Below are 10,879 nucleotides of genomic sequence, written 5' to 3'. Positions count from 1 at the left end.
ATAAATATCCAAGTAGTTTAATATCAGAATGTACCGATGAGTATTAAATACCTAGTAGTTTAATATCAGAATGTATCGATCAGTATTAAATATCCAATTGTTTAATATTAGAATGTACCGATGAATATTAAATACCCTAGTAGTTTAATATTAGAATGTACCGATGAGTATTAAATACCCTAGTAGTTTAATATCAGAATGTACCGATGAGTATTAAATACACTAGTTGTTTGATATTAGAATTTATCGATGAGTATTAAATACCCTCTAGTAGTTTAATATCAGAATATACCGTCGAGTATTAAATTACCCAAGTTGTTTAATATTATAACATATTGTTGTGTACTAAATTACCATAGTTGTTTGTTATCAGAATGTACTACTGAGTGCTGAATTACACTAGTTGTTTGTTATCAGAATGTACTACTGAGTGCTGAATTCCACTAGTTCTTTAATATGGTAATGTATCGTTAAATATTAAATTATTCTAGCTGTTTAATATTAAAATGTACCGTCGAGAATTAAATTACCCTATTTATTTAATATTACAATGTTCCGTCGAGTATTAAATTACCCTATTTATTTAATATTAAAATGTCCCGTCGAATATTAAATTACCATATATATTTAATATTAAAATGTACCGTCGAGTAGTAAATTACCTTATTTATTTAATATTACAATGTACCGTCGAGTATTAAATACACTAGTAGTATAATATGAGAATGTACCGATGAGTATTAAATACCCTAGTAGTTTAATATCAGAATGTTCCGATGAGTATTAAATATCCTAGTTGATTAATATTAGAATGTACCGATGAGTATAAAATACAATAGTAGTTTAATATCAAAATGTACCGATGAGCATAAATTACCCTAGTAGTTTAATATCCATATGTACCGATGAGTATTAAATACCCTAGTAGTATAATATTAGAATGTACCGATTAGTATTAAATATCCTAGTTGTTTAATATTAGAATATAATGTTGAATTTTAAATTAACCTTTTTGTTTAATAATACATTGCACTGTGAAGTATTGATTTACCACAGTTGTTTAAAATTAAAGTGTACCGTCGAGTATAAAATTACCCAAGTTGTATAATATTGTAACATAATGTTGAGTACTAAATTACCATAATTGATTGTTATCAGAATGTACTACTGAGTGCTGAATTACACTAGTTGTTTGTTATCAGAATGTACTACTGAATGCTGAATTACACTAGTTATTTGTTATCAGAATGTACTACTGAGAGATGAATTACACTAGTTGTTTGTTATCAGAATGTACTACTGAGAGTTGATTTAAACTAGTTGTTTGTTATCAGAATGTACTACTGAGTGCTGGATTACACAAGTTGTTTGTTATCAGAATGTACCACTGAGAGCTGAATTACACAGATTGTTTGCTATCAGAATGTACTACTGAGTGCTGAATTACACTAGTTATTTGTTATCAGAATGTACAACTGAGTGCTGAATTACACTAGTTGTTTAATATTGTAAGGTAACGTTGAGTATTGAATTACCCTAGCTGTTTAATATTAAAATGTAACGTCGAGTATTAAATTACGATATTTATTTAATATTACAATGTACCGTCGAGTATTAAATTACGATATTTATTTAATATTACAATTTACCGTCGAGTATTAAATTACCCTATTTATTTAATATTAAAATGTACCGTCGAGTATTAAATTACCCTATTTATTTAATATTAAAATGTACCGTCGAGTATTAAATTACCCTATTTATTTAGTATTAAAATAAACCGTCGAGTATTAAATACCTAGTTGTTTAATATCAGAATGTACCGATGAGTATTAAATACCCTAGTTGATAAATATTATAATGTACCGATGAGTATGAAATACACTCGTAGATTAATATCAGAATGTACCGATGAGTATTAAATACACCTGTAGTTTAATATCAGAATGTACCGATGAGTATTAAATACCTAGATGTTTAATATTAGAATGTACCGATGAGTTTAAATATTCTAGTAGTTTAATATTAGAATGTACCGATGAGTATTAAATATTCTAGTTGTTTAATATTAGAATGTACCGATGAGTATTAAATACCCTAGTAGTTTAATATCAGAATGTACCGATGAGTATTAAATACCCTAGTAATTTAAGATCAGAATATACCGTCGAGTATTAAATTACCCAAGTTGTTTAATATTGTAACATATTGTTGAGTACTAAATTACCATAGTTGTTTGTTATCAGAATGTACTACTGAGTGCTGAATTACACTAGTTGTTTGTTATCAGAATGTACTACTGAGTGCTGAATTACACTAGTTTTTGTCATCAGAATGTACTACTGAGTGCTGAATTACACTAGTTGTTTGTTATCAGAATGTACTACTGAGTGCTGAATTACACTATGTGTTTGTTATCAGAATGTACTACTGAGTGCTGAATTACTATTTGTTTGATATCAGAATGTACTGAGTGCTGAATTACACTAGTTGTTTGTTATCAGAATGTACTACTGAGTGCTGAATTACACTAGTTGTTTGTAATCAGAATGTATACTGACTGGTGCTGAATTACACTAGTTGTTTGTATCAGAATGTACTACTGAGTGCTGATTTACATTAGTTGATTGTTATCAGAATGTACTACTGAGATCTGAATTACACTAATTGTTTGTTATCAGAATGTACTACTGAGTGCTGAATTACACAAGTTGTTTAATATTGTAATGTATCGTTGAGTATTGAATTACACTAGCTGTTTAATATTAAAATGTAACGTCGAGTATTAAATTACCCTATTTATTTAATATTACAATGTACCGTCGAGTATTAAATTTCTCTATTGATTTAATATTAGAAATGTAACGTCGAGTATTAAATTACCCTATTTATTTAATATTAAAATGTACCGTCGAGTATTAAATTACCTTATTTATTTAATATTACAATATACCGTCGAGTATTAAATCCCCAGTAGTTTAATTTCAGAATCTACCGATGAGTATTAAATACCCTAGTAGTTTAATATTAGAATGTACCGATGAGTATTAAATACCTAGTAGTTTAATATCAGAATGTACCAATGAGTATTAAATATCCTAGTTGTTTAATATTAGAATGTACCAATGAGTATTAAATACCTAAAAGTTTAATATCAGAATGTACCGATGAGTATTAAATATCCCAGTTGTTTAATACTATAATGACCGATGAGTATTAAATACCCTAGTAGTTTAATATCAGAATGTACCGATGAGTATTAAATACCCTAGTTGTTAAATATCAGAATGTACCGATGAGTATTAAATATCCTAGTTCTTTAATATTAGAATGAACCGATGAGTATTAAATACCCAAGTAGTTTAATATCAGAATGTACCGATGAGTATTAAATACCCCTAATTGTTTAATATCATAATGTACCGATGAGTATTAAAAACCCTAGTTGTTTAATATCAGAATGTACCGATGAGTATTAAATACCCTAGTAGTTTAATATCAGAAAGTACAGATGAGTACTAAGTGCCCTAGTAGTTTAATATCAGAACGTACCGATGAGTATTAAATACCCTAGTAGTTTAATATCAGAATGTACCGATGAGTATTAAATACCTTAGTAGTTTAAATCAGAATGTACCGATGAGTATTAAATACCCTTGTTGTTTGATATTAGAATGTACCATTGAGTATTAAATACCCTAGTAGTTTAATATCAGAATAGACCGATGAGTATTAATTACACTAGTTGTTTAATATTAGAATGTACCGATGAGTTTTAAATACCTAGTAGTTTAATATCAGAATAGACCGATGAGTATTATTAAATATTCTAGTTGTTTAATATTAGAATGTACCGATGAGTATTAAATACCCTAGTAGTTTAATATCAGAATGTACCGATGAGTATTAAATACACTAGTTGTTTGATATTAGAATTTATCGATGAGTATTAAATACCCTAGTAATTTAAGATCAGAATATACCGTCGAGTATTAAATTACCCAAGTTGTTTAATATTGTAACATATTGTTGAGTACTAAATTACCATAGTTGTTTGTTATCAGAATGTACTACTGAGTGCTGAATTACACTAGTTGTTTGTTATCAGAATGTACTACTGAGTTCTGAATTACACTAGTTTTTTGTCATCAGAATGTACTACTGAGTGCTGAATTACACTAGTTGTGTGTTATCAGAATGTACTACTGAGTGCTGAATTACACTATGTGTTTGTTATCAGAATGTACTACTGAGTGCTGAATTACACTAGTTGTTTGATATCAGAATGTACTACTGAGTGCTGAATTACACTAGTTGTTTGTTATCAGAATGTACTACTGAGTGCTGAATTACACTAGTTGTTTGTAATCAGAATGTACTACTGAGTGCTGAATTACACTAGTTGTTTGTTATCAGAATGTACTACTGAGTGCTGAATTACACTAGTTGTTTGTTATCAGAATGTACTACTGATGCTGAATTACACTAGTTGTTTGTTATCAGAATGTACTACTGAGATGAATTACACTAGTTGTTTGTTATCAGAATGTACTACTGAGTGCTGAATTACACTATGTGTTTGTTATCAGAATGTACTACTGAGTGCTGATTTACATTAGTTGATTGTTATCAGAATGTACTACTGAGTGCTTAATTACACTAGCTGTTTACTATTAAAATGTAACGTCGAGTATTAAATTACCCTATTTATTTAATATTACAATGTACCGTCGAGTATTAAATTCTCTATTGATTTAATATTAAAATGTAACGTCGAGTATTAAATTACCCTATTTATTTAATATTAAAATGTACCGTCGAGTATTAAATTACCTTATTTATTTAATATTACAATGTACCGTCGAGTATTAAATCCCAGTAGTTTAATATCAGAATGTACCGATGAGTATTAAATACCCTAGTAGTTTAATATTAGAATGTACCGATGAGTATTAAATACCCTAGTAGTTTAATATCAGAATGTACCGATGAGTATTAAATACCTAGTTGTTTAATATTAGAATGTACCAATGAGTATTAAATACCTAATAGTTTAATATCAGAATGTACCGATGAGTATTAAATATCCCAGTTGTTTAATAATATAATAATGTACCGATGAGTATTAAATACCCTAGTAGTTTAATATCAGAATGTACCGATGAGTATTAAATACCCTAGTTGTTAAATATCAGAATGTACCGATGAGTATTAAATATCCTAGTTCTTTAATATTCAGAATGTACCGATGAGTATTAAATACCCTAGTAGTTTAATATCAGAATGTACCGATGAGTATTAAATACCCTAGTTGTTTAATATCAGAATGTACCGATGAGTATTAAAACCCTAGTTGTTTAATATCAGAATGTACCGATGAGTATTAAATACCCTAGTAGTTTAATATCAGAATGTACAGATGAGTATTAAGTGCCCTAGTAGTTTAATATCAGAACGTACCGATGAGTATTAAATACCCCTAGTAGTTTAATATCAGAATGTGCCGATGAGTATTAAATACCTTAGTAGTTTAAATCAGAATGTACCGATGAGTATTAAATATCCTTGTTGTTTGATATTAGAATGTACCATTGAGTATTAAATATCCCAATTCTTTAATATTAGAATGAACCGATTGAGTATTAAATACCCTAGTTGTTTAATAGAATGTAATATCAGAATTTTGTACCCTTTTGTTTAATATTACATTGCACCGTGGAAGTATTAAATTACCCAATTGTTGTTTAAAATCAAATGTACCGATGAGTATTAAATTACCCTAGTTATTTAATATCAGAAGTACAAATTACCGCCGTTGTTTAATATCAGAAGTACCGACTGTTAAATTATTACTAGTAGTTTAATTATCAGAATGTATACCCAGATGAGTATTAAATACCCTAGTTGTTTAATATCAGAATGTGATGAGTATTAAATACCCTAGTGAGTAAATCAGAAACAGAATGTACCGATGAGTATAAGTACAATGAGTATACCCTAGTAGTTTAATATCAGAATGTACCGATGAGTATTAAATACCTAGTAGTTTAATATCAGAATGTACCGATGAGTATTAAATACACCTTAGTTTAATATCAGAATGTACCGATGAGTATTAAATACCCTTGTTGTTTGATATTAGAATGTACCCATTGAGTATTAAATACCCCTAGTAGTTTAATATCAGAATAGACCGATGAGTATTATTAAATATTCTAGTTGTTTAATATTAGAATGTACCGATGAGTATTAAATACCCTAGTAGTTTAATATCAGAATGTACCGATGAGTATTAAATACACTAGTTGTTTGATATTAGAATTTATCGATGAGTATTAAATACCCTAGTAGTTTAATATCAGAATATACCATCGAGTATTAAATTACCCAAGTTGTTTAATATTGTAACATATTGTTGAGTACTAAATTACCATATAGTTGTTTGTTATCAGAATGTACTACTGAGTGCTGAATTACACTAGTTGTTTGTTATCAGAATGTACTACTGAGTGCTGAATTACACCTAGTTGTTTGTTATCAGAATGTACTACTGAGTGCTGAATTACACTAGTTGTTTGTTATCAGAATGTACTACTGAGTGCTGAATTACACTAGTTGTTTGTTATCAGAATGTACCTACTGAGAGCTGAATTACACTAGTTGTTTGTTATCAGAATGTACTACTGAGTGCTGAATTACACTAGTTGTTTGTTATCAGAATGTACTACTTATGGCTGAATTACACTAGTTGTTTCAGAATGTAGTACTGAGAGATGTACACTAGTTGAGTTATGTGAATTACCACTAGCTGAATTACAATTGTATTGTTATCAGAATGTACTACTGAGTCTGAGTACATTAGTTGAATTACAGAATAGTTGTTTAGATCTATTACACCAATGTACCGAATGTACTGATCGCTGAATTACACCAGTTGTTTAATATTGTAATGTATCGTTGAGTATTGAATTACACTAGTCGTTAATATTAAAATGTAACGTCGGTGTTATTAAATTACACTATTTATTTATTATTAGAATAAAACCGCCGAGTATTAAATTACCCTATTTGTTTAATATCAGAATGTACCGATGAGTGCTTAAATACCTTAGTTGATTGTTAATATCAGAATGTACCGATGAGTATCTTAATTACACTAGTAAGTTTGTTATCAGAATGTACCGATGAGTATTAAATTACCTAGTTGGTTTAATATTAGAATGTACCGATGAGTATTAAATACCCTAATAGTTTAATATTAAAATGTACCGATGAGTATTAAATATCCTAGTTGTTTAATATTACAATGTACCGTCGAGTATTAAATACCTAGTAGTTTAATATCAGAATAGAACAATGAGTATTAAATACCCCAGTTGTTTAATATCATAGAAATGTACCGAAGAGTATTAAATAATTCCTAGTAGTTTAATATCAGAATGTACCGATGAGTATTAAATACACTAGTTGTTTAATATTAGAATGTACCGATGAGTATTAAATACCCTAGTAGTTTAATATCAGAATGTACCGATGAGTATTAAACTATCCTAGTTGTTTAATATTGAAGGTATGATTTGAGTACTAAATTACCCAGTATGTTTGTTATCAGAATGTACCAATGAGTATTAAATACCCTAGTTGTTTAATATCAGAATGTACCGAGTGTATTAAATACCCTAGTAATAGTTTTTTATATCAGAATGTCCCTGATGAGTACCAATTACACTAGTAGTTTGTTATCAGAATGTACCGATGAGTGCTGAAATACCCCAATTTGTTTGATATCAGAATGTACCGATGAGTATTAAATACCCTAGTTGTTTAATATCAGAATGTACTACGATGAGTATTAAATGAACCCCTGTAGTTTAATATCAGAATGTACGATGAGTGCAAAAATATCTAGTTGTTTAATATCAGAATGTACCGATGAGTATTAAATTACCCTAGTAAGTTTAATATCAGAATGTACCGATGAGTATTAAATACCCTAGTTGTTTAATATCATAATGTACCGATGAGAGATTAATTACCCTAGTTGTTTGTTATCAGAATGTACCTGAGTGCTGATGAGTATGAGTGCTACGATTTACATTGGTTATTGTTATCAGTTTAATACTAATTGTTTGTTATCAGAAGTGCTGAATTACCAGTTGTTTAATATTGTAAGATGTTTAATATTAAAAGTAACGTCGAGTATTAAATGACTATTTATTTAATAGCATGTACCGTCAGTATTATTTCTCTATTGATTTAATATTAAAATGAATGTACCTATTTATTTAATATTAAAATGTACCGTGAGTATTAAATACCTGATTATTTAATGTACCCTAGTAGTTTAATATCAGAATGATACCGATGAGTAATATATACCTAGTAGTTTAACATCAGAATGTACCGATGATGATTAAATATTCTAGTTGTTTAATATTAGAATGTACCATTGAGTATTAAATACCCTAGTAGGTTAATATCAGAATGTACCCGATGAGTATTAAATATCCCAGTTGTTTAATACTAGAATGTACCACTAATGGTTTTAAATTACCCTTTTGGTTTAATATCAGAATGTACCGTCGAGAATTTGAATTACTACAGTTGTTTAAAAATATCAGTATGTATCGATGAGTATTAAATTACCATATGGTTGTTTATTTAAATATGAATTGTTGTGGTACTAAATTACCAAACCTAGTTTAATATCAGAATGTACCGATGAGTGATTAAATACCCTAGTTGTTTATTATCAGAATGAACAACGATGAGTATTAAATACCTCTTGTTTAATAATATCAGAATAAAACCGATGAGTATTAAAATACCTCAGTAGATTAATATCAGAGAATGTACCGATGAGTATTAAATACCTACCGTAGTTTAATCGTATCAGAATGTACCGATGAGTATTAAATACCCAGTAGTTGTAACATTATAGAATGTACCGATGAGTATTAAATACCCTAGTAGTTTAATATCAAGAATGTACCGATGAATTATTAAATATTCTAGTTGTTTAATATTAGAATGTACCGATGAGTAGTAAATACCCTAGTAGTTTAATATCAGAATAAAAACCTATGAGTATTAAATACACTAGTTGTTTGATATTAGAATTTATCGATGAGTATTAAATACCCTAGTAGTTTAATATCAGAATATACCGTCGAGTATTAAATTACCCAAGTTGTTTAATATTGTAAATATTGTTGAGTACTAAATTACCATAGTTGTTTGTTATCAGAATGTACTACTGAGTGCTGAATTACACTAGTTGTTTGTTTCAGAATGTACTGTTGGTGCTGAATGTACTACTGTTAGTTATGAATGAATGAGTGCTGAATTACACTAGTTGTTTTATCAGAATGTACTACTGAGTGCTGAATTACACTAGTTGTTTGTTATCAGAATGTACTACTGAGTGCTGAATTACACAAGTCGTTTGTTTCAGTTACTACTGAATGTACACTAGTTGTTTGTTACAGAATGAGAGTGCTGAATTACACTAGTTGTTTGTTATCAGAATGTACTACTGAGTGCTGAATTACACTAGTCGTTTTGTTATCAGAATGTACTACTGAGAGATAAACACAGAGTTGCTGAATGTACAACTGAGTGCTGAATTACAGTTGTTTAATATTGTAATGTAACGTTGAGTACTTGAATTACTCCTAGCTGATTTAATATTAAAATGTAACGTCGAGTATTAAATTACATGATATTTATTTTAATATTAGAAATGTACCGTCGAGTATTGAATTACGATATATTGTTTAATATTAAATGTACCGTCGAGTATTAAATTACCCCTATTTATTTAATATTAAAAAATGTTACCTGCAATAGTATTAAATTATTCTATTTATTTTTAATATTAAAATGTATCCAGAGTCGAGTATTAAATTACCCCATTTATTTAATATAAAATATACCGTCGAGTATGTAAATACCCCAGTTGTTTAATATCAGAATGTACCGATGAGTATTAAATACCCTAGTTGATTTAATATATATAATGTACCTATGAAAATGAAATACACCTCGTAGATTAATATCAGATATGTACCGATGAGTATTAACAATAATCTAGTAGTTTACTATTATCAGAAATTTTGATGAGTATTAAATACTCTAGTTGTTTAATATTAGAAATGTACCGATGAGTTTTAAATGTCCCCTAGTGGTTTAATATCAGAATCGACCGATGAGTATTATTAATATTCTAGTTGTTTAATATTAGAATGTACCGATGAGTATTAAATTACAATTTGTTTGTTATCAGAATATTTTACAATTTTGGTAACCGTTGTTTGTCGAGAATGTGCGATTGAATAAAACTAGTTGTTTAATATCAGAATGTACTACCGGTGTAAATACACTAGTTGTTTAATATCAGAATGTACTATGAGTGCTAAATTACTGATTTGTTTGTTAACACTTGGACTCTTTTCTGCTATACTTCCAGATTACATGATAGTTTGTTATCAGAATGTACTTGCGAGATAGATTTACTAGTTGTTTTTATCAGAATAATGTACTACTGTGCTGGTATACACTAGTTGTTTGTTATCAGAATGTACTACTGATGCTTACTAGGTACACTGGTTGTTTTGTTATCAGAATGTACTACTGAGAATTGAATTACAGGGTTGTTTGTTATCAGGCTGTACTACGGGTATTCTGAATTACACTATGTGTTTGTTATCAGAATGTACTACTGAGTGCTGATTTACACTAGTTGTTTGTTATCAGAATGTACGACTGAATTAATTCTTGATGTTTGTTATCAGAATGTACACTGGAGTGCAGATTACACAGTTGTTTTAATAAGCCTTAATGTATCGTTGAGTATTAAATTACACTAGCTGTTTTACAA

The sequence above is a fragment of the Tachypleus tridentatus genome, chromosome 9, assembly GCF_004210375.1.
Source record: "Tachypleus tridentatus isolate NWPU-2018 chromosome 9, ASM421037v1, whole genome shotgun sequence".
In the NCBI taxonomy this organism is placed as follows: Eukaryota; Metazoa; Arthropoda; class Merostomata; order Xiphosura; family Limulidae; genus Tachypleus; species Tachypleus tridentatus.
Note: the sequence above shows the minus strand (reverse complement) of the source record.